The sequence below is a fragment of the Pleurodeles waltl genome, chromosome 9 (assembly GCF_031143425.1).
Source record: "Pleurodeles waltl isolate 20211129_DDA chromosome 9, aPleWal1.hap1.20221129, whole genome shotgun sequence".
NCBI lineage: Eukaryota > Metazoa > Chordata > Amphibia > Caudata > Salamandridae > Pleurodeles > Pleurodeles waltl.
In genome coordinates, this window is record NC_090448.1 from 29,602,697 (window position 1) to 29,630,021 (window position 27,325).

Below are 27,325 nucleotides of genomic sequence, written 5' to 3' on the forward strand. Positions count from 1 at the left end.
TTACTACTGAGATCTCCCTAATCCCTTTCTAAAGACTCTTCCCTCCGCCGTCTCTCCTTTTACTCGCCCAAAACCTCATCTTACTGCTATGATCTCCCAAACATCCCTACTAAATTCTTCCCTCATGTATCTCTCCTTTTACTCAACCCAAACCTCATCCTACTAGTATGATCGCCCAACTAACATTTTTTAGACCCTTCCCTATTCTATCCCTCCTCTATCCTGTTCAATCCAACAAAAAGACTCGAATGTCCATCGCTCAAATTAAGAATTTATATTTCCCAATACTAATCCACCACTAATCCTTTTGAGTCCTGGAGTAGCGTGCTACTCGCCAAAAAGCACTCCAACACCTTCTCAGACATAGTAAGTGCTATATCAATACAATTACAATTACAAATGGCAAATAGATATTTTGAAGTAACTCAAGAATTCGCAAAGCCAGTAAAGTCACCTTTTTAATGAGAGTACCAAGCTATTGGCTTGCACGTTGCTTGTTTGTAAACCATTGTTTAAAGCACAAAAAAAAAAAGAAATACAATTCTTCTTAAAATACTGGAGAAAAATAAAACTTATATCTTAAGGTATCTCAAAAATGTCCACTGAATTAAATGTTTTCATTAATTATAAATGGGTTTATTTATTTATTAATGAGTCGGTCACTCAATATTCACACTTGCCATGCGTCGTGTCATTTGTCCTTGTGTGTGCTTGTGTGTTACATAAGTTGGTACCCTCTGTTCATCACTCATGTTCATCCCCTTCCCTGTGCTGTCAAACAGAGCTTATTTAACCAGTTTCAGGGTTTGCAGCAAGCCACTTCAGAAGGAAGGAGGCCTGACCCCCACTAGCACTCTCTGCTAAGACTATGTGCATACCACACTCAAATGTAGCAGCTAGGACAAAAAATGTTTACTTTTTTTTATTAGTATTAAATAGGCAACTGACTATGAAACAAACCATAAGCCTTTAGGATGCCAAATGGATACCCACCTCTGTGTTATAGTGAAAAAACAAAAGGGAGCGTGACCTTGCAGAGCACTGTATTGTTCAGTATAGAAGGATGTTTGCACATAAATCTCTGTGTGGCGCAGATCCTGTCCAACGTTTTTTAAAGGACATATGGAAATGTTCTCAGAAGACTTCCCATGTTTAACTACAGTTGTCACCGTGCAACTATCAGCCAACTCTACACCATAAAAGTAAGTAGATATGGAGTTAGGAATTGTAAATCTATACTTCCCTGTATATACTTACCATGCCAATATCCTGGGAGTTGGTACTGTGGATGCAATGGGTTGGCAGGTAGATATTTTGACTGGACTACTGTGGCATTTAATATTAACAGTTCAAAATATCAAGGGCCTGATTTAGACTTTGGAGGAGGCGTTACTCTGTCACAACCGCAACAGATATCTCGGCCGCCAAATTCTAAATCCCATAGGATATTATGAGGCTTAGATTATAGCAAACGGGCTATCCGTCACCGTTGTGACAGAGTAACGCTCCGGTAAACTCTAAACCAGGTCCTAAATCTCTTCTTGAGTTAAGAATAGTAAATCTGAATTTACTCACATGTCTTTACTTTGTCAATATATTGGTAGTTGATATGGTGACTGAGGTGCTCATTCCGGCGGTCTTCTGGTGAGACTGCTTAAGTCGCAGACGCCAGAGGACTGCGGTCCTCCGACTGCCAAATTCCGAGTACTGAAGGACTTCCACCTCAATCTGGGGGGAAATCCTCCAGTATTCGTGCTGGTGGTCGTCGGTGCAGAGGCGAGCCCACCGCCGGCCACACCCCACCAAAAGGACTCCGCCAGCCATTCTACACCTGTAATACGGCCTGGTGGTTTCCTGATGGTGGTGCGGGGCTTGTGGTGGGAGAGCCGGGTCCTGTCCCCTCGGGGAGGAGCACCTCGTCGGACGAAGTAATTGTCCTCCGCAAGGGGAGGGGGATGGGGTGTGTGAATGGGTGTGTGTGAGTGTGTGTATGCGTGTAATGCATGGGGGGCGGGAGGGGAGTGTTTGTATGTGCGTGTGTGTGTCTGTGTGTAATTGTGGTGATGTGAGTGTGTGCGCATGTGTGTAAGGGTGTTGTGAGTGTGTGTATGTGTCAGGGTGTTCGCATGTGTATTTGGCGGGGCGGGGTTCAGTATGGGGATCAGGGGGTGGGGAGTCTCTACTAGGGGAGTAGGAGGTTCACTACTGAGAGTGGGGGGGGGGGGGAGTCATCTACCGGCAACAGGAATGCAAATTCCTGTTGCCGGTAGCCTTTCAGCCAGGGATTTCGCGGCGGTGCTCCTGGCACGGAATCCCTTGTGGAACGGGGACTCGGAATACCGGGGTGGCCCTCAGGGTCGGAGATGCTCGTCTCTGGCCCGGCGGGTCCAGCCGCCCTGGCGGTAGCAACGGGAATATGGCGGTTTGGCACAGGCCAAACCGCCACACTCGTTATTTGGCGGTCTGCACTACCGCCGGTGTGGCGGTTCAGTTTCCACCGAAGTCAGAATGAGCACCTGAATTTTTTGTAGGTAGACATTTTGCCTGTCATTCACTGACCAACAAACCTAATAGTGTTTTTACCCAATCTGTACCTCTCTGTAACTGTGAAAGAGTTTCTTATTATTAAACAAGTAAAGATGAACGGCAATGTGCATTATATGATCTATGTAAATCCTCTTCCACTCACGCGTGTAGTCCCCCTTTTAAACTCCCCTTCTTTCTCATTTTTATTTGTATTGCTTGCCTTTGTAATTTAATTTTTCTTGTATGTCTTGTGTTCTATTAACTTTAATTTAATAACTCTGCTGCAAAGCGCTCCCTCGCGTGCATTACCAAGGCAAGGTTCACAGGGCATGTACAGCACAGGTACCAGCAGGGCAGACTTCCATCACACACAGGGCATGTACAAGTGAGAGCCTACACATGGTCATCAGTAATGCATGTTTACAAACACTGTAGACTATCCATACAGGAGGGCTCCACCCATCTGTCTCGCTTTGGCCTCCAACCACTTCCCCCATTTGTGGGCGGGTCTTAAAGAGGAAGTGCAAGATGACGTGTGCCACCGCTTCTAATGAGAACTGTCATGAATGTCGTGCAGCTGGTGTGGAACCAGGGATGCCACTGGGGTGGATGTGGTGGTGTTGTGGAGGAGACCATCTCCCAGAACTCAGTCCTCGCTTTGAACAGGAGCCATCAAGAGCTGGAGTGGATGTGGTGGTGTTGTGGAGGAGACTACCACCCAGAACTCAGCCTCTGCTTTGAACAGGAGCCACCAAGAGCTGGAGTGGATGTGGTGGTGTTGTGGAGGAGACTACCACCCAGAACTCAGCCTCTGCTTTGAACAGGAGCCACCAAGAGCTGGAGTGGATGTGATGGTGTTGTGGAGGAGACCATCACCCAGAACTCAGCCTCTGCTTTGAACAGGAGCCACCAAGAGCTGGAGTGGATGTGGTGGTGAACTCAGCCTCTGCTTTGAACAGGAGCCACCAAGAGCTGGAGTGGATGTGGTGGTGTTGTGGAGGACACCATCACCCAGAACTCAGCCTCTGCTTTGAACAGGAGCCACCAAGAGCTGGAGTGGATGTGGTGGTGTTGTGGAGGACACCATCACCCAGACCTCAGCCTCTGCTTTGAACAGGAGATATTAAGAGCTGGAGTGGATGTGGTGGTGTTGTGGAGGAGACTACCACCCAGAACCCAGCCTCTGCTTTGAACAGGAGCACCAAAAGCTTTCCTGAGCCACAAGTTGTTTCACACTGGTAAGGGCTTTGCAAGCTTCCCCTTTAAGCAGAACACATCTGTCAGTAGTGCACGTGGGTTCAAGTGACTGGTGAGTCATCTACAGGCCTCAATGTGGAGTGAGATAGATGCCTGATCTTTTCTCATGACCAACCACCTTCTAAGGGTGCCAAGGTGGCAGCAGCAGCAGAGCGGCGAGCCCGTCTCTCCTGACCCACCGATTTGGTGCTCCCAGCTGCAGTAATAAGAGATACCTTAGCAGTCAGTGTTCCAGCCACTCAAGTGAGTCACAGGAGGGCAGCATTAATCTGCATTAAAGTCTATCAGTGTGTCATGTTTTCACAAGTGTGAACTGCTTTTTCTGTGCACTCTTTAGAGAAGGTACAAAATGTGAAAGTGTCACTCCTGACCCACATTTTTTTAGGATGTGGTTCACCTAACTAACTCAAGAATTTGCACAGCCAGTGAAGTCACCTTGATAACGGGAGTATCAAGCTATTGGCTTTGACATTGCTTCTTTGTAAAACATTGTTCAAAATAGTAAAAGAAAAAACTAAAATACTTTTAAAATACTGGAGACAAATAAAGCACATATCTTAAGGAATCTCAAAACTTCCCACTGAATTAAATGTTTTCATTCATTATAAATGGGAAGGTTTATTTTTCAAGTACCTTTTAATCAGGAAAGTCTGAACAGGAATTTGAAATAATAAGAAAGATTACATGAAAATGTTTGCCAAGGCCTAATTTACTTTCCACAGGACTCAGAACTGACACATGCTCCAGCCATTTGGACCCCTGCAGTAACTCTAACAGCAGATTCATGGGTCTTTAGAAGAGGAGAGAGGTCCTTTTCAGTCTTGGTAATTACATCTTCCTCCTTAAATGCCAGCTGAGAGAGTACAGCTGCCGGCCCCACACCCAGTGCCAGAAAAGCCTTTGTATGCCAAGGCCTGAGTTTTTGTGCAACATTTGGAATGCCGGAGGAGACAAAACAAAACATCTCCTAAAGCCTGATCTGTAGATTTACCCTGGAAAATGTACCTGTGCTTTTTCTGTTTTAATTTTATTTTAATTCCCAACCCCCACCCCCTCCCCCGCGTGCCGCCCCGCCCCTTCTACTTGCAGCGAGCCGCTCCTGCAACAAAACCTGCTAATGTTAAGCAGTGGACGGGCTCTAAACTCATTGTAAGTTTTTGGTGATGTCCCCTAGAATCTCCTCTACAAACAGCGAAGAGCTCTTTTGCAGGCGAGACCTAAAAATGGCTTAGATAAGCATTCAGATGTGGTAGCCTGGTTTGTGTCAGGGCAACAGGCTTGGTATTTCAGGAATAAATTGTACATGTGTAGTGAAATAAACCTTTTGTGTTTGTTAAGGTAGTAGAGCTGAAACTACCATGTGCTTTGATATTTACTGTTAAAATGATGCCACCTTAACACGCTTCCTGTGTGATTGGTTTGAGGTAGAAATCGCTTCTGCGTTACCAGGGGTGGCAAGCTCTCAAACCCTGCCTTACAGCAGCTTAAACAGAACTCCATTCACTTGTCTTTGATATTATGGTTTCAAGTGCCAGCAGCAGAAATCTGATTTTAACTTGTCAGTCAAGGCACGCCCAATTTAGGGGCTGGATACAATTGCATCAGAAATCCCAATTCGGGCACAAATTTACTGCAGCTCTCTGAGGGCTCCCCAACGATTCAGAATCAAGGGCTAGATGTACGAAGATTGGTAACTGAGATGACCAAATAGCAATTTTTTCTATGAATCGCTACTTGGTAATTGTTATTACAAATTCACTGAAGTGATAAGTGGCCCATTAGGGATTGGTAGTGGAAATATACCTTTCTCATGAATATTAATGTGGTGGGTCGCTATTTGTGATCCATAAGTGTGAGAAAGTAGCCTCTTTCTAGCCTTGTTACCCCCACTTTTGGCCTGTTTGTGAGTGTATGTCGGGGTGTTTTCACTGTCTCACTGGGATCCTGCTAGCCAGGGCCCAGTGCTCATAGTGAACACCCTATGTTTTCAGTATGTTTGTTATGTGTCACTGGGACCCTGCTAGTCAGGACCCCAGTGCTCATAAGTTTGTGGCCTATATGTATGTGTTACCTGTGTGGTGCCTAACTGTCTCACTGAGGCTCTGCTAACCAGAAGCTCAGTGGTTATGCTCTCTCACTTCTTTCAAATTGTCACTAACAGGCTAGTGACCAATTTTACCAATTTACATTGGCTTACTGGAACACCCATATAATTCCCTAGTATATGGCACTGAGGTACCCAGAGTATTGGGGTTCCAGGAGATCCCTATGGGCTGCAGCATTTCTTTTGCCACCCATAGGGAGATCTGACAATTCTTACACAGGCCTGCCACTGCAGCCTGAGTGAAATAACGTCCACGTTATTTCACAGCCATTTTACACTGCACTTAAGTAACTTATAAGTCACCTATATGTCTAACCTTTACCTGGTAAAGGTTAGATGCAAAGTTACTTAGTGTGAGGGCACCCTGGCACTAGCCAAGGTGCCCCCACATTGTTCAGGGCCAATTCCCCGGACTTTGTGAGTGCGGGGACACCATTACACGCGTGCACTACATATAGGTCACTACCTATATGTAGCTTCACAATGGTAACTCCGAATATGGCCATGTAACATGTCTATGATCATGGAATTGCCCCCTCTATGCCATCCTGGCATAGTTGGCACAATCCCATGATCCCAGTGGTCTGTAGCACAGACCCTGGTACTGCCAAACTGCCCTTCCTGGGGTTTCACTGCAGCTGCTGCTGCTGCCAACCCCTCGGACAGGCATCTGCCCTCCTGGGGTCCAGCCAGGCCTGGCCCAGGATGGCAGAACAAAGGACTTTCTCTGAGAGAGGGTGTTACACCCTCTCCCTTTGGAAAATGGTGTGAAGGCAGGGGAGGAGTAGCCTCCCCCAGCCTCTGGAAATGCTTTCTTGGGCACAGATGTGCCCAATTCTGCATAAGCCAGTCTACACCGGTTCAGGGGACCCCTTAGCCCTGCTCTGGCGCGAAAATGGACAAAGGAAAGGGGAGTGACCACTCCCCTGACCTGCACTTCCCCTGGGAGGTGTCCAGAGCTCCTCCAGTGTGCTCCAGACCTCTGCCATCTTGGAAACAGAGGTGCTGCTGGCACACTGGACTGCTCTGAGTGGCCAGTGCCACCAGGTGACGTCAGAGACTCCTTCTGATAGGCTCTTTCAGGTGTTAGTAGCCTATCCTCTCTCCTAGGTAGCCAAACCCTCTTTTCTGGCTATTTAGGGTCTCTGTCTCTGGGGAAACTTTAGATAACGAATGCAAGAGCTCATCTGAGTTCCTCTGCATCTCTCTCTTCACCTTCTGCCAAGGAATCGACTGCTGACCGCGCTGGAAGCCTGCAAACCTGCAACATAGTAGCAAAGACGACTACTGCAACTCTGTAACGCTGATCCTGCCGCCTTCTCGACTGTTTTCCTGGTGGTGCATGCTGTGGGGGTAGTCTGCCTCCTCTCTGCACTAGAAGCTCCGAAGAAATCTCCCGTGGGTCGACGGAATCTTCCCCCTGCAACCGCAGGCACCAAAAAGCTGCATTACCGGTCCCTTGGGTCTCCTCTCAGCACGATGAGGGAGGTCCCTCGAATCCAGCAACTCTGTCCAAGTGACCCCCACAGTCCAGTGACTCTTCAGTCCAGGTTTGGTGGAGGTAAGTCCTTGCCTCACCTCGCTAGACTGCATTGCTGGGAACCGCGACTTTTGCAGCTACTCCGGCCTCCGTGCACTTCCGGCGGAAATCCTTTGTGCACAGCCAAGCCTGGGTCCACGGCACTCTAACCTGCATTGCACGACTTTCTAAGTTGGTCTCCGGCGACGTGGGACTCCTTTGTGTAACTTCGGGTGAGCACCATTTCACGCACCCTTGTAGTGCCTGTTTCTGGCACTTCTCTGGGTGCTACCTGCTGCTAAGAGGGCTCCTTGTCTTGCTCGACGTCCCCTCTACCTCCTGGTCTAATTTGCGACCTCCTGGTCCCTCCTGGGCCACAGCAGCGTCCAAAAACGCTAACTGCACAATTTGCAGGTAGCAAGGTTTGTTGCCATTCTTTTGGCGGGAAAACACGTCTGCACGACTCTCCACGGTCAGAGGGATCAGTCCACCAAAGGGGAAGTCTCTAGCCTTTTTTGTTCCTGCAGAAACCTCAGCTTCTTCTGTCCAGTAGAAGCTTCTTTGCACCCACAGCTGGCATTTCCTGGGCATATGCCCATCTCCGACTTGCTTGTGACTTTTGGACTTGGTCCCCTTGTTCCACAGGTACCCTAGATTGGAAATCCATCGTTGTTGCATTGTTGGTTTGTGTCTTTCCTGCATTATTCCTCTAACACGACTTCTTTGTACTTAGGGGAACTTTAGTGCACTTTGCACTCACTTTTCAGGGTCTTGGGGAGGGTTATTTTTCTAACTCTCACTATTTTCTAATAGTCCCAGCGACCCTCTACAAGGTCACATAGGTTTGGGGTCCATTCGTGGTTCGCATTCCACTTTTGGAGTATATGGTTTGTGTTGCCCCTATCCCTATGTGTCCCCATTGCATCCTATTGTAACTATACATTGTTTGCACTGTTTTCTAAGACTATACTGCATATTTTTGCTATTGTGTATATATATCTTGTGTATATTTCCTATCCTCTCACTGAAGGTACACTCTAAGATACTTTGGCATATTGTCATAAAAATAAAGTACCTTTATTTTTAGTATAACTGTGTATTGTGTTTTCTTATGATATTGTGCATATGACACTAAGTGGTACTGTAGTAGCTTCACACGTCTCCTAGTTCAGCCTAAGCTGCTCTGCTAAGCTACCATTATCTATCAGCCTAAGCTGCTAGACACCCTATACACTAATAAGGGATAACTGGGCCTGGTGCAAGGTGCAAGTACCCCTTGGTACTCACTACAAGCCAGTCCAGCCTCCTACATTGGTTGTGCAGTGGTGGGATAAGTGCTTGAGACTACTTACCACTCTTGTCATTGTACTTTTCATAAGAGAAAAATATACAAAACAAGTTCAGTGTATATACACATAGCCAAAAAGTTTTGCATTTCCTCTTTTCACTCTTTTCTAAGTGCTGAAAAGTACTTCTAACTTTCTAAAATGTTCTAAAAAGTTTTAAAAGTTTTTTTCTCTGTCTCTCTAAAAACTCTGACAAACTTTTTTCTCTTTTTCTATCACTTTAACTCTCTCTAAAAATGTCTGGCACAGGCCAAAATGTTGATCTGTCCAAACTTGCATATGATCACCTTAGCTGGAAAGGAGCAAGGAGTCTCTGCATAGAGAGAGGTTTGAGTGTAGGGAAGAATCCTTCCTTGGAATTGTTACTTAACATGCTTAGAGAACAAGATAAGGCAAGAAGTGCCCCATCTGTTGAAAAAGTAGCTAATGGTTCCCAATCTGATCCAGGGACTCCCCCAGGAAAAGATTCAGGAAAGAAACTTCCAAGCCTGCCCATTACTAGACAGTCTAGCATAGTTGGTAATGATGAAGAGCCACACCATACAAATAGTGTTGTCTCACATCATAGCAAAAGCATTTATTCACACCACAGTGGTACTGATGTTTCTGTTAGCCAAGCTGTTAGGGTGCCCTCTGTAAGGGACAGGTCTCCTTCTGCTCATTCCCATCATACCTCTGTATCTAGAAATGTCCCTCCCACCCACCCTGATGACAGATTGTTAGAAAGGGAGCTCAATAGATTGAGAGTGGAACAAACCAGACTGAAGCTCAAGAAGCAACAGCTGGATTTGGATAGACAGACTTTAGAAGTAGAGAAGGAGAGACAGAAACTGGGTTTAGAAACCCATGGTGGCAGCAGCAGTATTCCCCATAGTCATCCTGCAAAAGAGCATGATTCCAGGAATCTGCATAAGATAGTTCCCCCTTATAAGGAGGGGGATGACATTAACAAGTGGTTTGCTGCACTTGAGAGGGCCTGTGTTGTACAGGATGTCCCTCAAAGGCAGTGGGCTGCTATCCTATGGCTATCATTTAGTGGAAAAGGTAGGGATAGGCTCCTTACTGTGAAAGAAAGTGATGCCAATAATTTTACAGTTCTTAAGAATGCACTCCTGGATGGTTATGGCTTAACCACTGAACAATACAGGATAAAGTTCAGAGAGACCAAAAAGGAGTCTTCACAAGACTAGGTTGATTTCATTGACCATTCAGTGAAGGCCTTGGAGGGGTGGTTACATGGCAGTAAAGTTACTGATTATGACAGCCTGTATAACTTGATCCTGAGAGAGCATATTCTTAATAATTGTGTGTCTGATTTGTTGCACCAGTACTTGGTGGACTCTGATCTGACCTCTCCCCAAGAATTGGGAAAGAAGGCAGACAAATGGGTCAGAACAAGGGTGAACAGAAAAGTTCATACAGGAAGTGACAAAGATGGCAATCAGAAGAAAGATGGTGAAAAATCTCAAGATAAGCATGGGGATAAGGGTAAAACCAAAGATCCCACTTCAAATCTTAAACACTCTTCAGGGGGTGGGGATAAAACAAATTCTTCCTCTTCTTCTCAACCTACACAATTTAAAAAGCCTTGGTGCTTTGTGTGTAAAAATAGAGGCCATAGGCCAGGGGATAAGTCCTGTCCAGGTAAACCCCCTGAGCCTACCACCACTAATACATCAAGCTCTAGTGCCCCTAGCAGTAGTGGTACTAGTGGTGGGACTGCTGGCAACAGTCAAGTTAAGGGTGTAGTTGGGTTCACTTATGGGTCCATAGTAGAAACTGGGGTAGTCAGTCCCAAGACAGTTTCTGTCACACCTAGTGGCATTGGCCTTGCCACACTGGCTGCTTGTCCCCTTACAATGGATAAGTACAGGCAGACAGTTTCAATAAATGGTGTTGAGACCTTGGCCTACAGGGACACAGGTGCCAGTATCACTTTGGTGACTGAAAACCTAGTGGCTCCTGAACAACACATCATTGGACAACCGTATAAAATTATTGATGTCCATAACTCCACTAAGTTTCTTCCCTTAGCTATAATTCAGTTTAGTTGGGGTGGAGTTACTGGCCCTAAGCAGGTGGTGGTATCACCTAGCTTACCTGTAGACTGTCTCTTAGGTAATGACCTAGAGGCCTCAGGTTGGGCTGATGTAGAGTTTTATGCCCATGCAGCCATGCTGGGCATCCCTGAGGAATTGTTCCCTCTCATTTCTACTGAAATGAAAAAGCAAAGGAGAGAAGGCCTGAAAACTCAGGATCCCTCTCCATCAACAGGTAAAAAGGGTATCACAGTATCCCCTTACCACCCTACCATTCAGGATACCATTCCTGTGGTGGGAGAAACCTCTCCTGGGGTGGCACCTGTTCCAAGGGAATCATCAGCTGGCAAAGCTGGACTCCCTGAGGTAGAAGTACCTCTCTGTGGGATAACTAACATTGGTGAGAAAAAGAGCACCATTTTAGTTAACATGGAGCATCCCTCCAACCCTCCCAGAGAAACTTTAGTGCAGAAACTCTGCACTGCCTCACAACACTTAGGACAGCATCCCTGCCCTAGTGTGGAGCTCATAGGACAGCATCCCTGGCCTGCTCCAACTCAAGAGAAACAGCATCCCTGTTCTCTCTTCCAGCCATATGGACAAAGTTTTGCCCAGCTATGGCTTTACTGAGACAGCATCCCTGTCTGGCATTTCCATCATTACAAATAGGTTCAGTGGACAATTCCCACTGCTCTAAACTAAAACTTACTGATAGAAACTCTGAAAATACATCTTCACATTGTTGCTTAGCTAAAAAACTTCAAACAGGGTGGTTTACATCCCCGCTGGGAAGTAACCATATAGTGGATGATAAAGGGAGTAACCAGTCTATTGCAGAGCTACTCTCTACTTATCACCACTTAGACAATAAAGTCTCAACTGGCCAAGGTTAGCCTTATTGTCCTTCATTTGGGGGGGGGTTGTGTGAGAAAGTAGCCTCTTTCTAGCCTTGTTACCCCCACTTTTGGCCTGTTTGTGAGTATATGTCAGGGTGTTTTCACTGTCTCATTGGGATCCTGCTAGCCAGGGCCCAGTGCTCATAGTGAAAACCCTATGTTTTCAGTATGTTTGTTATGTGTCACTGGGACCCTGCTAGTCAGGACCCCAGTGCTCATAAGTTTGTGGCCTATATGTATGTGTTCCCTGTGTGGTGCCTAACTGTCTCACTGAGGCTCTGCTAATCAGAACCTCAGTGGCTATGCTCCCTCATTTCTTTCAAAATTGTCACTAACAGGCTAGTGACTAATTTTACCAATTTACATTGGCTTACTGGAACACCCTTATAAGTCCTTAGTATATGGTACTGAGGGACCCAGGGTATTGGGGTTCCAGGAGATCCCTATGGGCTGCAGCATTTCTTTTGCCACCCATAGGGAGCTCTGACAATTCTTACACCGGCCTGCCACTGCAGCCTGAGTGAAATTACGTCCACGTTATTTCACAGCCATTTTTACACTGCACTTAAGTAACTTATAAATCACCTATATGTCTAACCTTTACCTGGTAAAGGTTAGGTGCAAAGTTACTTAGTGTGAGGGCACCCTGGCACTAGCCAAGGTGCCCCCACATTGTTCAGGGCCAATTCCCCGGACTTTGTGAGTGCGGGGACACCATTACACGCGTGCACTACATATAGGTCACTACCTATATGTAGCTTCACAATGGTAACTCCGAATATGGCCATGTAACATGTCTATGATCATGGAATTGCCCCCTCTATGCCATCCTGGCATAGTTGGCACAATCCCATGATCCCAGTGGTCTGTAGCACAGACCCTGGTACTGCCAAACTGCCCTTCCTGGGGTTTCACTGCAGCTGCTGCTGCTGCCAACCCCTCAGACAGGCATCTGCCCTCCTGGGGTCCAGCCAGGCCTGGCCCAGGATGGCAGAACAAAGGACTTCCTCTGAGAGAGGGTGTTACACCCTCTCCCTTTGGAAAATGGTGTGAAGGCAGGGGAGGAGTAGCCTCCCCCAGCCTCTGGAAATGCTTTCTTGGGCACAGATGTGCCCAATTCTGCATAAGCCAGTCTACACCGGTTCAGGGGACCCCTTAGCCCTGCTCTGGCGTGAAACTGGACAAAGGAAAGGGGAGTGACCACTCCCCTGACCTGCACCTCCCGTGGGAGGTGTCCAGAGCTCCTCCAGTGTGCTCCAGACCTCTGCCATCTTGGAAACAGAGGTGCTGCTGGCACACTGGACCGCTCTGAGTGGCCAGTGCCACCAGGTGACGTCAGAGACTCCTTCTGATAGGCTCCTTCAGGTGTTAGTAGCCTATCCTCTCTCCTAGGTAGCCAAACCCTCTTTTCTGGCTATTTAGGGTCTCTGTCTCTGGGGAAACTTTAGATAACGAATGCAAGAGCTCATCCGAGTTCCTCTGCATCTCTCTCTTCACCTTCTGCCAAGGAATCGACTGCTGACCGCGCTGGAAGCCTGCAAACCTGCAACATAGTAGCAAAGACGACTACTGCAACTCTGTAACGCTGATCCTGCTGCCTTCTCGACTGTTTTCCTGGTGGTGCATGCTGTGGGGGTAGTCTGCCTCCTCTCTGCTCTAGAAGCTCCGAAGAAATCTCCCGTGGGTCGACGGAATCTTCCCCCTGCAACCGCAGGCACCAAAAAGCTGCATTACCGGTCCCTTGGGTCTCCTCTCAGCACGACGAGCGAGGTCCCTCGAATCCAGCAACTCTGTCCAAGTGACCCCCACAGTCCAGTGACTCTTCAGTCCAAGTTTGGTGGAGGTTAAGTCCTTGCCTCACCTTGCTAGACTGCATTGCTGGGAACAGCGACTTTTGCAGCTACTCCGGCCTCCGTGCACTTCCGGCGGAAATCCTTTGTGCACAGCCAAGCCTGGGTCCACGCACTCTAACCTGCATTGCACGACTTTCTAAGTTGGTCTCCGGCGACGTGGGACTCCTTTGTGTAACTTCGGGTGAGCACCATTTCACGCATCCTTGTAGTGCCTGTTTCTGGCACTTCTCTGGGTGTTACCTGCTGCTAAGAGGGCTCCTTGTCTTGCTCGATGTCCCCTCTACCTCCTGGTCTAATTTGCGACCTCCTGGTCCCTTTTGGACCACAGCAGCGTCCAAAAACGCTAACCGCACGATTTGCAGCTAGCAAGGCTTGTTGGCATTCTTTCGGAGGGAAAACACTTCTGCTCGACTCTCCACTGCGAGGGGGATCCGTCCACCAAAAGGGAAGTCTCTAGCCCTTTTCGTTCCTGCAGAAACCTCAGCTTCTTCTGTCCAGTAGAAGCTTCTTTGCACCCACAGCTGGCATTTCCTGGGCATATGCCCATCTCCGACTTGCTTGTGACTTTTGGACTTGGTCCCCTTGTTCCACAGGTACCCTAGATTGGAAATCCATCGTTGTTGCATTGTTGGTTTGTGTCTTTCCTGCATTATTCCTCTAACACGACTTCTTTGTCCTTAGGGGAACTTTAGTGCACTTTGCACTCACTTTTCAGGGTCTTGGGGAGGGTTATTTTTCTAACTCTCACTATTTTCTAATAGTCCCAGCGACCCTCTACAAGGTCACATAGGTTTGGGGTCCATTCGTGGTTCGCATTCTACTTTTGGAGTATATGGTTTGTGTTGCCCCTATCCCTATGTGTCCCCATTGCATCCTATTGTAACTATACATTGTTTGCACTGTTTTCTAAGACTATACTGCATATTTTTGCTATTGTGTATATATATCTTGTGTATATTTCCTATCCTCTCACTGAGGGTACACTCTAAGATACTTTGGCATATTGTCATAAAAATAAAGTACCTTTATTTTTAGTATAACTGTGTATTGTGTTTTCTTATGATATTGTGCATATGACACTAAGTGGTACTGTAGTAGCTTCACACGTCTCCTAGTTCAGCCTAAGCTGCTCTGCTAAGCTACCATTATCTATCAGCCTAAGCTGCTAGACACCCTATACACTAATAAGGGATAACTGGGCCTGGTGCAAGGTGCAAGTACCCCTTGGTACTCACTACAAGCCAGTCCAGCCTCCTACTATAAGGTTTTGCTGCCATTACAGGGATGGTGGCCTGCTGGGGTCAGCAGACCACCACGTCTGAGATTGCTTTTAAATATAGCACCATTTTTTAAATGTAGCCCATTTTCCTTAAAGGAAAACAGGATGTGTTTAAGAATAAAGTTTCATTATTATTTTTTTAAGTGTAGACACTGGTCCATGGGACCCCTGCCTATTAAAAAATATTTTGTAAACATTCTCAAAGGGGAACAGGTCCCCTGGAGACCTCTTTCCATTTGCAAATGGGTTACCATCAACTTTAAGTTGATAGTAAATTGCGAATGTTTTGCAACCGCATTTCAGGTCAGAAAACATTCATACAGCCCAATCTGATTTGGTATTTGGAAGGGACGCCCTAAACACACCCCTTTTCAAATACCGAGGCGGTATGTAATCGTAATTCTAAATTGTGGTTTGGTAACATGTTACTGAATCACAAATTGGGTTTCATACATACCAAAACGCATTTTGCGAACGGAAATGTCCCGATTCAGCTAATAGGGCTGTTTACAACAGCACAAATGTATTGTACATCTTGGCCACAGTGGTAATACCGATATGGGGGAATACTGCACACCCCTTTACCGGTAATATCAAGACAATCATACCTTATTTGAATACCGTGCCAGTTGTGCCAAAGCCCAAATTATTTAGGCTGCAAGGTCCAGAAAACGTACCACTGTGTTAGCTAATAGTAGCTTCTGTTCCCACAATATGTAGGTAACTCTTGAATTTACTAATGTGGGAATAAGGCAATCTGCTGGTATTATTGTCACAAGACCTCCTGCAGGACTCCAGCATTTCCACAAAAAATCCCGCCATGACCTGAACCAGTAAATTAAAATGTCTTCCGCGCACCAGCTTCCTGGCTGACGATGACGCAGTTCGTGCAGGCTTAATAGGTGCATTAAATATTGAAATATTAATGCTAATGAGCTGACAGTAAGTAATTCCCTCCACCTATCAAGACAAATAGGCATGGTTTATCCCACTCTAACATCCCAGTATCACTAGCTGACAGTTCTAATGGCCAGCTATCAATAACATTTGCAATAAACCCAAAAGGTGGATTTTTTTTGAGTCTGTGAATCAGCTTTCCAGGGAGGGCGGTTGGGATTATTTAATTCCCTTGACAAACACTTGCAATCAAAATAACGGATGGAAATAATAACACTGTTCTTTCAGATCAAACATTTTTTAAGATTTTGTGATATTAAGACCATATATCAGCGCCTCCGGGACCGACCGCAGAAACAGCGGTCGATATCGAGTCCGCGGCGGGGCGGTCCGTAGAGTCACGCAGCAGCTTCTACGCGAACTTGACAGGACTTTGTTATTGAAGGTGGACCTCAGTTCTGAGAGACGCTGATGATCACTTGCAGGAGCTTCCAAGAATGAGATATTGGCAAAAACGGTGTTGACCCGTCACAATGGTGAATGTTATTATATATGGGATACAGTATCCCCCGCAGTATATTAAAGGGATATTGCAAGCGGCTTAGACTGCAGAACGAGCTCCTTTATAAGACTTTGGACTCATATAGACTTGCAATATACTTTTAATGTACCGCTGGGGGTATTTTATTCCTTATAATACAAGGCCACACCATCACCCTTTCCACAAACTTCTTAAATCCTTGGTGTCTTTCTCTTTTATGTCCATTGCAGACAAGAATTTAAAAGCAAAATCTGTACTTCGAAACACACCAAAAAGAATTTAGTATTTTTTGAAAGAAGATATTCAATTCAGAGTAATGTAAATCAGTTTAACAATGCTGTAGCTGAAATTGTGAAGAGAAATACAGAGATTCAGTCTGTGGTGTAAGGACCTATAGCATGAAAAAACTAAACATGTTGCCATAAATATCTCTTTTTTGCTCATCACTTTTTCTTTTTAGAGAAACCCATCAGAAGAAGGAAAAGCGAGTCCCTGTTTTCCTTGTTTAAACTGCATCTGCAGTGATGCTCCGTGACTTTCATTGCACTCTGGCTGCTAGCTCTGGGAGTTGGCCCTGTGATGTCAAAACCCAACTGTAATAACTTTCTACAGTCGAACAGCTGCGTCATTCCTATATTACCGGTGACTCCATATGTCACAACTCAACTGTAGTAAGGAAATTAGAGAAAGGCTTTTACACAAGGATTGCAGCCACCCATGTCTTACAGTCTTGTTCTGACTGTGGGTGTGGTAAGAGGGGGGGATGATGGTGGGGACAGCATATGTGTCCAAGGATATGGAGTCATCCTGGCAAAAATAAACTACTACATGGTTTGGCATTTGCCAATCCTTGACCTTTGTTGACCTTAAAATTTCATCCAGATCCTTGACATCAAATGATGTCCATTGCACCACATTGACTGTCCTCAAGCAGGAAGAATTGTCTGTAAATTGTGGAGTATTTGAGAAGTGTACATTATTCGCCAACGAGACTATGCTTCAAGAAGGGGGAGTGCCTTTCCAAGATGTTTCTTGAGATCATTGTAGCTTGAAAGTTGGTTTGTGTGACCCTAGAAGAAAGGTGCATATCACAGCTATTGCTCCTTGGTGGAATTGTGGTTTCAATTCCCTTGATGAGGGGCTTCATGGACTCTCTCTGTGATATGTAGACCAGCAGGGTCCAAAGTTGAGGGTTGAATCCATACCAGACTTTCAAGATTTCCACATAAGATGGTTTCACAAGCATTGAATAGCAGCGGCCCTTACATTGTCAGTGGTTATGCTGAAAATGTGCCACGGATCCAGCCATCTTGGACCAATGTTGGGCTCTTCTCATGTAGATGCTGACAGAGAAAATGTATTCTTGCTATAAAGCACAATTAATGTTTGTTGACACTTATGTATTGCCACTGTCATTGGAGATGTTTGCTATTATACATTCAGGCTTGCTTTTAACCCAAGTTTCTACCAACATGGAAAGAGTAAATGGGCTTTGAGGTAAGATGTATCAAAGTGTTTCGTCCTTTAAAATAAATGTCAGCGTTGCCTAGAACCCAATGGATCCCCGAGGCAGACAGTAATATGTGGAATACTTGCCTTAATTCCAGCCACTTGCAATTATTCAGGAAAGCATTCCAGTTTCACCATGTTCTTTCTGTGCCACTGCAGGAAAGGATCAAGCCTATGGAAATAAACCACGGCAAATGCAAAATCCAGCACAAACTGTTAGTCTAAAAGAGTATTAAACCAATGCCAAGTTCCCTCCATACAAGAATACATGGAACCACAGGCATGCTTCAGCCTTATACGCCCTCATCAGTGAGAAGCATTTTTAGTTCTGTGTCATGGTTAGTTACAAGACCCATGTCTTGGGATACCTAAGGCATGCAGGGTGACTCACTGAGAAAAACAAAAAGTCATTGATGCAGGACTTAATTTAATTTCAGCCATTGGTAATTACTGTGTGCAGCATTCCACTCCAATGTTTTGTTGCTCACTGTGCCACCACAGACAAGAACCAGGTATATGCAGCTCAATCTTGGTCAAGCCCAAGAAAAGACTGTCCAACCTGAGCTATTAACACATGGTCCCTCTGTGTGAGGACACAAGCAAGATTTCCTGCCATCACTTTTTGTTTTTCTCAGTGACAACGCAATGGATGGCAGTAACTGCCGACAGCATTTATAGAAAGTCTTGAGCTGGTTTAACCACAGAAAGCAAAGCCAGTTGTGTCTCGGCATTGCTTTGTTTTCAGTAGACACATTTAAATGAAATTACATTCCTGCAGGCAAAGGGCTGTGAAGATGACAAACTCAGCAACATCATGACGTTGTGATGTCAGCCGAAAAAACTTCTAACAAAGAAAATATGTTTTTCAGAAGAGTCTTCCTATAAATATTAGTGCGGGCTGAGAGGTTTAGGCATTGACCTTATTCTCAAAATTTCTCACTGTGACTGGGCAGATGGTGTAGACCTAACTTCCAATAGCAAAAATCTTACTTTCATTGATGAAGAACTTATTTCCAATGGCAGGACAATACTTCCAACAGCGAAGATCTAACTTAAAGCCATGAAGACCTTAATTCCAATGGAAGGACCATACTTCCAATGTCGAAGATCTAACTTCAAGCGATGAAGACCTTAATTCCAATGAAAACACCATACTTCCAACAGCAAAAGTCTTCCAACGACGAAGGTCTTACTTCCTACGATGAAGACCTTACTACCAATGGCAAAGACCAGACTTCCAATGGCAAATATCTTACTTCCAATGATGAAGACCTTATTACCAATGGCAAAGACCATACTTCCAATGGCAAAGATCTTACTTCCAGCGTCAAAGATCTAAATTCCAGCAATGAAGAACTTTGTTACAATGGAAAGACCATACTTCCAACAGTGAAGATCTAACTTCAAGCGATGAAGACCTTACTTCCAATGGAAAGACCGTACTTCCAACAGGAAAAGTCTTACGTCCAACGATAGGACCTTACTACCAATGGCAAAGACCATACTTCCAATGGCAAAGATCTTACTTCCAACGGTGAAGATCTTACTTCCAACTATGAAGTTCCTACTTCCAACGGCTAATACCTTACTTCCAACAACAAAGACCATACTTCCAACAGCAAAGATCTAACTTCCAGAGATGAAGACCTCACTTCCAATGGAAAGCCCATACTTCCAATGGGGAAGATCTTATTTCCAACAACGAAGACCTTACCTCCAACAGCACTTCCTTATGTACACTCTAGAGCACCCCAAGGTATTACAGTAAATGAGTTTGACTTTCACAGACATGCTGGGGGAGTAAAGCTTATCCATGTACAACTCAACCTATCAGAACCCCACACCCCATCTCAGTCAACAGTTTGTGTACTTCTGAGTTATCCTGAGTGATGATGAACTAGAGCAAAACCAAGTGAGATTGAGCTGATGGTTGGGGTTGGTGGGGCTCATTAAGGTGTTGGTGCCCCCTTTGAAGAAGACCCTTCTGCAAAGTCTCTGCATAGCCAGGGCCAGGGCAATGGAGCATGCATGATGCACAGACTCTACCACTCCACAGAGGCTTCCCTCTGTCAATTTGGCCCCAACACCAGACTAGAGGCATGCCTGACATGTGACATCCAGTCCCCTACCTCTAGAGTAGGTGCATGGCTGACATGTCACACCTGGACCACCACCCCTAGAGTAGATGCATGCCTGACATATCACACCCAGACTACCACCCCCAAGGTAGATGCATGCCTGACATGTCACACCCGGACTACCACCCCCAAAGTAGATGCATGCCTGACATGTCACATCCAGTCCCCTACCTCTAGAGTAGGTGCATGCCTGACATATCACACCCAGACTACCACCCCCAAGGTAGATGCATGCCTGACATGTCACATCCAGTCCCCTACTCCTAGAGTGGATGCATGCCTGACATGTCACACCCGGACTACCACCCCCAAAGTAGATGCATGCCTGACATGTCACACCCGGTCCTAGCCAAGCTGGCAATTCAGACAATAGTATTGGCTAGTTGAGGAGCTATATGGCTAACAATATAATCAGAAACTTGCTTCCCAATGCTGAACAACCATAAATGATGGCACAACCTTCACATCAATGACGCATACTGCGCCCATTAAGTGCTACTCTCCCCAGCTGCCCGCGCGCAGATGATCAGCGCTGTTCTGCTGTACGCTGCTCCTCAGGTAGGGTTGCTATTAACTCTCTGAGCCTCTCCTAGTGATTCATGATTCAGAGTGAGGCAGTGATCCATCTCTCTGTAAATCGATATCATTTTACCATTCGCCGCGCACGCTCCAGGGCAACTGAAAAGAGGAGGCAGGAGCCTCAGCCACTGCTGTCTAAACTCAGTAAAGATATATATATTTTTTGCTGCATTCGAGAAATTGAGGCATTTTTCCCCATTATGCATTGTTTGACGGAACTAGTCATTTGTCACAAGCGCGGGCCAGGTGCCGGTTTCAATGTGTTACCAATCTTGAAGTTCAGAGCCAATTAAGGGAACCAGAGAACATCCATCTTTCAACGCTGATTGGTACGGAAGAAAACCATCATTTTCTCGTGACCCTAGACTCAGCTCCCCGCCTCCCTCTGGAACGACATGTCAAGAATCTTCACTGCAAAATTAGAGCATGTGGATAAATGCATAGATGTCACCTCCTGAAGAGCCACTGAGAAGTAGGGATCAAGCAATGTGACCTGATCAATATGTCATACAATACTGAAATGTGAATAATGGTGATGGTGGAGAAGGTGCCCTACTATTAAACAATCACGCAACTGTAACCCGATTAAACTTGCATCTTAAAGTCTTTTGAGCCTGTGGCTAGACTGAACTGCTGTTGGTCTCAGTGGCCATCAGAAGACCTCCATGCGCTGTCTAGAAGGTTTGACCTAAAGAAGCAGGAAGGAAAAGCATCTTTTAGATAACATCAGAGGGATTGAAAGGTCCTGAAATAGAGGCACCTGTTGATTACTTGAAACTTAGCATTTCTTGTGGCCTTTGAAACAAAATTTTAAACTCATGGTTTAAGTGATCATATCTTCGCAACAAACACACAAACTGTATTGGGAGGAAACTTGCAACAAGTCTAACCACTGGCAATTGCTCAGGGTAGCATTTCAACCTATCTGTTTTTTTGGCAACCATGCCAACTCATATTAGACTCAGCCATATGCAAATCAATCTTGGTCCTGCACCAATAGGAGCAGTTCAGGCCGAAGTGACAAGCCTGGTCCTCTGTGGACCGGACCACAAGCAACCTGACGGGTTCCGCCCTCATTGGAGGTCGTCAGTAATATCTTTCCAACGCATCACCATAACCACCCTGACTATACGTTTAACTTGGCTGGTCTTCTGCTCTAAAAGGCCAAAACTGGTTTTATTTGTACGGATCGTGTAACATGAAGTCATACTGGGCGAGGGTGGGCAAGCCCAGTACCACTTTTGAATTTTGTCACATTTTTTTAACATGTTTGGGTCTCTCCACTAGAGGGCAGTAGGAATGGATCCATGACGCAAACCTGTATTGGGGAAAACTACATTTTGGGGTAAATTGTTCTTATAAGAGGCAAAACACTTCGTTGATGACTTGTGCTAGTATGTGTCAGTTTTCAAAATATGCTTCTTGATACAAGTGTGGTGTGTTTGTGTCTTTTTGTGTTTTACTCTGGTGCACTGCTCGCTTTACTGCCCTCTGTTTACATTTCCTTCATTGAACTGGCATCTTGTTTCCTTCCAGCGGAATATGAGCTGTATCGGCGCTATAGACATGGCTTCTAACGAATAGTGAATGAATGAACAGCGCAAGACATCCTAGCAGAAGGTGCAAAAGCTATGACTGTCCTTGTCTGGTAAGATGTCTGTTGCTCATGTGTCTGGAAAGATGATAAAAATATTACTAAAAAAAGACCTTACATATGTTTATAGCCAGAGGTTGTGCCCTATCACATAATACATGACAGAAAGACAATATTAATAGAATTAATGAATGCAAATATATTGTACTTAACGGTTCACCCACTTGCTGCCCCCCCACAAAGATTCAACAATAAGATTTTCCATTTGAAAGCCAAATGTTTCATAGTCCTTATGCAATATCATAGTTATGCCATGTCATACAATAATGTTATGAGATGCATGTTTGCACAGCACTAGATCTCCATTGGGGACACCAGCGTTGCATTGTGGGTTCCACCAAAGCTGTGTAGCGCTTGGGCACGTGTGGCTCTTGAGTTGTGTCACTAAGCGTGTTGGGTTGGGTTGCTTCTTGTGTGCCACAGAAGGTGCCCAAGGTGACAGGGCCTCAGGACCAGACTGATCACCCACCTCTGGTGGACCCGAAGAAGCAAGAAGTGCAGCAGGTGATGGAGGTGGAGCGTAGGGTGATTTGGGCTGCTGAAGAGATGGTTTTTCTTGTGCATGATAGGGTGCCACGTCAGGTTTTGTGGTATTGTGAGGCGGCGAGGATCTGTGCAGTTGCAGCACAGGGGTGACATGGATTCTCTTCTCTGTTGAGGTGATGACTCTAGTTATGTCATAGTGTCTCTTCCACAATGAGGTGACCACTTCCAAGTGGGACCTTGCAGTAGTGTGGATTTCATCCACTTATGGTGCTTGCTCGAAAAGCCATGTGGCAAACGCCTCGCAAGGATGCACACTTGTTGCCAGAAGAACATTTTGTCATTTTTCTACAATGGAAGGAGCTCAGAAGCCAGCTGAGCTCTAGTGTTTCTACATAATAACTTTATAGGTTTTTTCAATATTCTATTTTTTACCTCATCTTATCAACTAGTATTGCTGGAGCAGGTGTTTTCGGTTTCCTTCCTAAAATCACTCAAAACTTTATTGATATTAAAAGGGTGAAAGATTTACTAAACCTGGTGAAATGCAGATCTGCGACATTCGGCCTTCATCCAGGCCATAATATACCATCTTAGTAGACAAATTCCTCCCAAAGCTTGGTGGGACAGAGGTGGAGAGTTCTTTGCTACCAGGCACTTGTCTGTAGGGCTAGATTATCAGCATCTGCTTGGTCAAGAGATCTCTGTGGTCAGTATCTGTCCTATGGCCTCCAGAGCCTTCCCAACTTCCCAGCACACAGCTCCTTGAAGCAGGCTCTTTTTACCCAGTGCTTAGTAGAACAGACAAGCCCTCCCATGACCCCGATGAGAGACCTGGCACCCCGGTTTCTAAATCAAGGATAGGACCAAGATCTGCGAGTGATCCCATAGGATCCCCCTGACTCTGTGGCAGCAACAATTTCTTTGTTTAATAAGAGTGTTATGAATGTTCCTAACTGCAATGTATATGTTGCAAATCTTTACATCGAGGGCCAGTGTAATTTGTGTGAAGATTACAAGGGATATTTTTTCTTTAGTTTTATATGGAGCGAGCTCGACCCGAAGGTATTGTAGCGCTTTACATGAGCACCAGTTACCTTACGCAAGCACATACTTGGGTTGTTTTAGGCTACGGGGTGATGAAGTGATTTGACTAGGGTGACCAGAATTTTAAATCTAAAAACCAGGACATTTCATAAAAATAGAAAAAGGGCTACAATTCAACTAGAAGCGAGTGCGCAGAATGACAGCGCTCATCAGCACAGATTTACAGCAGAGGCACTAAGGACATAAATGAAATCCAATTGTTAAAGCCAGTATGATGCCTTTTAATTAAACTGCTTTCATATAAGAGCTGCTAACTCTCCCTGCTTTGGAAAACATAAAAAGGCACCTCCCACCGTTTTCAGTTGATCCTCCATAAAAACCAGGACATGAGCTAAATTTCCATATATCTGCAGGGACAGCTGGTGAAAAACCAGAAATTTCCCAGCACATTCGGGACGTCTGGTCACCCTATATTTGCCCCAAATCACAGGATGTTGAGCTGACGCCGAGACTCAAACCTGGTTCTGTGGTTCCAAAGTTGGCACATCCTAGTCAGAACCCCTTCCCACCCCCCTTCTTCCCTCTTGTGCTGCAGTTGAGTAGGCCTTGGAGCAACAGGGTGGTTGTTTCAGCCACTCTGATGTGGCCAGAAGCTTATTCTGTCACAATCCACATCGTTTTGTTCCAAGCTAGGCCGGAAGTCTGAGCCAGAGAGAAAGAAGCGGGACCCTTGAGATGTTTCCCTTTCACTTACTTCTTTTCAAGTTCCATACCCCTGATGAAAGGTGGATCACTGATGTATAAAGAGTTTAAGGACTGCTTCAGACCTCTATTCCCCTCACCCAAGTCATGTACTCATACCTTCAGACAGAGATCTCTCAGGTTCTGCATGCCTGTGGGACATTAGCTTTTAGAGACCACATCTCCCTGCCAGAGGCATGAAGTTTAATACTTTGGGAACTTGACCACCTCAATTTTAGATTTCTTAGGACCTCGCTGCATTGAAGTGAGATCTGAACGAGGTATTTCACAGCCTTCTGGGCTGGTAATAAAAAAGGGGGTAAGTGAACTATTTGACATCTGCCAGGCAGTTTCTGTCTGGCTGTCCATAGCACAACTGGGTAGAAATTACATGTCAGAACATGGGGAGATCGCGTGATGTGGTTCCCCCCCCTCTTCAGCCACCCCTAACCTGGATAAAGTTGGGGAGTTGTATAAGACGCCCCCATCAGGCCCCCGAACAACCCTTAGAACCAGACAACCAAAAGTCTGGTTATATTCTCTCAACGTTGTCCCTTCCATTGCTGTCACTGAAATATTTAATAAAGTGTCACACTTTCTAAATCTCTGCCCTAGCACCGCTGAGTATTAAAATGCAATCCGCTTAATAATGTGGAATATCTTACCATCGAAGTATAGCAGTGGTTCCCAACCTGTGGTCCGGGGACCCCTGGGAGTCCGCGAAGCCTTCTCAAGGGGTCCGTGACTGCTTAGAAAATAAAAAAATATTAACAGATTAGGTCCCCAGCTTTCAGTAATGACTCAGTGGGGGGGGCCCGATTCCAATTATGATTCAGTAGGGGTCCCCGGGTGCCAGTAATGATTAAAGTGGGGGTCCACAGAAGTCAAAAGGTTGGGAACCACTGAAGTATAGCATTCCAAAGGTTACTACAGCAAAAAAACTGTAGAGATGACTTATTTTCCTTTCCCCTCCGCCCTCCCGAAACATTTTTTGCAATAAGCACTGCATAAGGCAAAAATTTCCATAAATGAAATTAATGTTGTATCCTTCTCACAATAATGTTTAAGTTAGCATTAAACCCTTGAAGGTGATGTATTCTCAAAGCAGGACCCAGCCCTAGTCGGAGGGTCTGATTTAGATATTGACAGACGCGTCACTCCGTCACAACGGTGAGGGATATCCCATGCACCAAAATCTAAATCCCATAGAAATTAATGGGATCTATATTTTAGCGGACAGGATATCCATCACCATTGTGACGCAGTAACCCGTCCGTCAATATCTAAATCAGGCCCTTAGTGATGTTGATGTATCAGCCTCTTTACGTTGTTCATAAACCTTGGCCTTCTCCAGGTGACATCCTTTTAGGTGATCCTGCACGTCAATCAGAACACTTTATGCTATCTTCATGTAATCAGACTGAGTTCAGGTGCCGTTGTTGCATGTCCTCCGGTGTCCTCAGTCCCTCTGGCGGTGTCTTCCTTAGTTAGTTTCATCAATTACTGTGCTTAGTTGGGCGTTCGGCAGTGACGCCCCTTGTTGAGTTGCTTGAAATGATCTGGCATTTTGCTGTCTTTCGGTGATTAGCTGTTGTTATTTTGGACTGACTATGATTACCACAGGGCTCAGTCACATGCTTTTCATCCCTGGATAATGAGCCCGTCTGGCCTCAGTTTTGGGAGGCGATGGCGGAGGCGTGACAGGCTGGTCGGACATTTAATGGTTTTCTCCCTCCCAGGCTCCCTTGATTGCAGCAGGAGGGGTTCATTTGAGATAGGACATGCATGTAATTATCTCTGCTCAGTGGGAAGCCTGCTTGTCATGTGTGAGGATCCTACGATCTTTAAAATTGATTTACGTGGGCTGGGACGTCATGTGGAGATCTCCCCAGTCTAACGGTCAACCGGAGCAGAGATCTGGGGACTTCTTGTTCACAGACCCTACCTGCAAAGGTACTATGGGCCAGATCTACAAAGCCAGTTAGCATTTTGTGACGATCCGAATCACTACTTCCGACCGCGATGAAATGCTAAATGGGCTTTTCAGATGTACAAAGCCCTTTAGGAAATCACGAATTGGGATTTTTGCCCAGTAGAAATTGCAATTTGTGATCCTCTAAATAGGGATTACCAATTTGCGATTCATATTCAAATCTACGCATTTCCTAAATGCAAATTGGGCATTTAAGAAATGGAGTTATCATTGACTTGAAGTCGATGGTAAACATGTGCAATTTTAAAAAAGCCCCCAAAGATGCTTTTTGTAAAGTGCAATATAGCACACACATGCCCCTAAAGCATATGTGTGCTCTACATGTGCACCACTATTTTTGGGGGGCATCACGGCGGGCCTTTTGCCCATAGCCATCTTTGGTTTTACATTTCCAAAACAGCGATTTCCTAGCAGGAAATCGCTATTTTGGAAATGCAAAACAAGCTCATTGTCACTAATGGCATGGGATTTCTTAGTTGCGAATTCCTAATAGCGATTCCTACTTCAGCTGAATAGTAATCATTATTAGGAAATCATTATTTTGATACATATAATTTTGCATTTCATATATAGTGATTTCTATGGAGTCGCTATTTAGGGGATGCAAAATTGCATCTACTTACATCTGGCACTATTTCTCTGGTAACACCTACATTTTTTTTACTGTGCATCCGGATTCTGTCGAAACACTGGTCTCATCAATTTATTTTCTTCTGCTAGGGAACAAGTCCCTGGGGTTCTGCTTCCTGCTTAAAAGTAGTGCTCTTTCCGCCCTGCCAGGCTCTAATATGTGGTGCATAAGTGAACTTCTAGCCAGCAGCATCTACTGAAGCGGATTCGGCTAAAGTGTGATATAAAATGCCTGAGCGAGTTGCCCATGGATCATGTGTGAACTTCAGAGGGACATCTGGTTGCACTTGAAGA

The 27,325-nt window shown here is 45.4% G+C and overlaps 1 protein-coding gene across 1 annotated transcript in view; it reads left to right on the forward strand.

Moving 5' to 3' along the window:
- The window catches only part of LOC138258883 (G-protein coupled receptor 22-like), a 734,602-nt gene that overhangs the window by 415,530 nt on the left and 291,747 nt on the right, over positions 1–27,325 (forward strand). Inside the window, exon 3 of the mRNA XM_069206194.1 lies at positions 22,020–22,131. The gene's annotated coding sequence lies outside the window, so the exon portion shown is untranslated. The remainder of the gene's footprint in view (positions 1–22,019; positions 22,132–27,325) is intronic.